The following is a 2,025-nucleotide window of genomic DNA, read 5'->3' on the forward strand; positions in this document are numbered from 1 at the left end:
CCTAACCCCAACTGTATTCTTACTCTGTCGTCTTTAATCCTTCACCACCCCTCCTCAGGTTCACCCCTGGCCATGCTGGATGCGGTTCAAGGTTTAATAAAGATAACAGTTTGCCTTCCCTACAAGTACCCTCTAGAAGATGAGAACATCCCTCTGTTGATAGCCAGCAAGTAAATAACAACCACATTCCTGCACTGATAAATTGGTTGTATCCCTTAAAGGACTTTTGCTCCCCAACTTGATATCTTGGCATTTCCCAGAGGTTGGGTCACTGATGGTCTTTATTCTTATACCAGCGTCTGTCTCAGCTTAGTAACCTCACATAAAGTAGCAGCCAGCTGGATGGGTAATACATTTCCCCAGGCTTTTAAAGTTAGGCTTTATAAAACTGGATTTTGGGTGAATTTCTTGCTTTCCATACGGGGAAACAACTCTTTTTTCTCTCTCTCCCAATTCGGTTCTTTGATTCTGATCAACCTCTGGGAAATAGGTTATACAGAAACAAGGATGGAGCAAGGGAGCACTTATGATCCTACGGTAAAATCCTAGGCAAGAGATGATGGGACCTGAACCAGCGCAGAAGTGATAAATGGTTGCATTTTGAATACTTTCAAGGGTAGAACCAATGATTTGTCATGAGGTGTTAAGTCAAATGTAAGCAGGTTTGTCAGGACTCACCTGCCTTCACATACCTCATTATTGGGAGTCCAAAGGGACCAGTACTAGTAAGTGACTTAAGGGAACATTTCACATCTTGAAACTAGAAATGAGAGTGTAAAGGTTATCACACGTGAGACTGGGAGTCCAAAGGGACCATTACTGCACTTAAGGGAACATTTCACATCTTGAAACCAGAAATGAGAGTGTAAAGGTTATCACACGTGAGAATTTAATTTTAGTAGTTAAAGACTTGGTTTTCCAATCTAAATCTACACTCAATATATATATTTTTTTGATTCGTCTCCTTTTCTACAGTCTTTGGGTTTTGATGATCTTCCAATTCCAGCTGGCATAAGTGCCAGTTCTTTCCCCTATCCTGCATCCATCACCCGTGCATGTTTCAGCCTTTTCTTATCCCTCCCTTACAGAAGTAGTCCAAAAGAAACGATGGCTGCTGTTTGCAGGGGAAGAGAGTACAAGATACTTGAAAATAGCCCTCTATTCTATTCATAAACTTGACTTTACATTACTGAAAACCGAATAGTGAAATAAAACACTTTAAGAAATACAATATTGCTCTATTACTGTTAGTGGTAAATCTACTTTATTGGTGGAAGTAACGTAAAGTATTAATAAATTAAAAGAAGCAGTATCATTTTGGGCAAGTAGAATTTCCGCTTTCGTTGTAAGGCGGACTTCATTTTGGCTTTTAAAAAACTGCGGGCTCTACTGCTGTTACCCAGGAGCTGTAAAAACTTGGGCAAGGTAGTTTACTTTTACTTTCGCTGCCCCCCGCCCCGCACCCCCTGCCCTCCCATCCATAAAATCTCAACCCTCTATTGCCTCCTGATCTTAGGGGCCTTGGAAAACTCAAAACCTCATTTAACAAAAACTTGGTGTCTATTGTACGCTTGATACCGGGAGAAATACCAAGTACAAGATACAGGACACAGGTTCCTGCCTTTCTAGAGCAAGAAGTTTGCATGAATCAGTCAAGAGTGAATCCAATTTTCAGTCAGTGCAACATCTCCTGGCGTGGCCTTTAGCTATCACGTACATCAGCTGCTGCAACACTCACCCAGCAAATTCTTCAAGGGCCAGGCTAAGGCGGAAAAGGCTGAATTCCATCTTATTTTCGCTATTAAAGAAGTGAAATTAAGGACGGTTCACTGGGCTTTGCTACCTGCGGCGTTTTCAGAGGGCATTCCTTTACCTGCCCCAGCGACGCCAAGCTAACCTCACACTTCCCTAGGACAAGCCACACTTCCCAGTCTGGTTCTAGGTGAAAGGTCGCACTGGACATTGACCAATGGGCTCGTTCCTTCTCCGCTGAGGGGCGGGACCATGGGGCGTAAACTTCGGAGG

At 43.0% G+C, this 2,025-nt stretch overlaps 1 long non-coding RNA gene across 1 annotated transcript in view; it reads right to left on the reverse strand.

Annotated features, from left to right (window-relative positions):
* The window catches only part of LOC102769360, an 11,985-nt gene extending 9,999 nt beyond the window's left edge, over window positions 1–1,986 (reverse strand). The window contains exon 1 of the long non-coding RNA XR_435239.2: window positions 1,739–1,986. This is a non-coding gene — a long non-coding RNA (uncharacterized LOC102769360). The remainder of the gene's footprint in view (window positions 1–1,738) is intronic.
* Between the last annotated feature and the right edge of the window lie 39 nt (window positions 1,987–2,025).

The sequence above is a fragment of the Myotis davidii genome, unplaced genomic scaffold (assembly GCF_000327345.1).
Source record: "Myotis davidii unplaced genomic scaffold, ASM32734v1 scaffold130, whole genome shotgun sequence".
Taxonomy (NCBI): Eukaryota; Metazoa; Chordata; class Mammalia; order Chiroptera; family Vespertilionidae; genus Myotis; species Myotis davidii.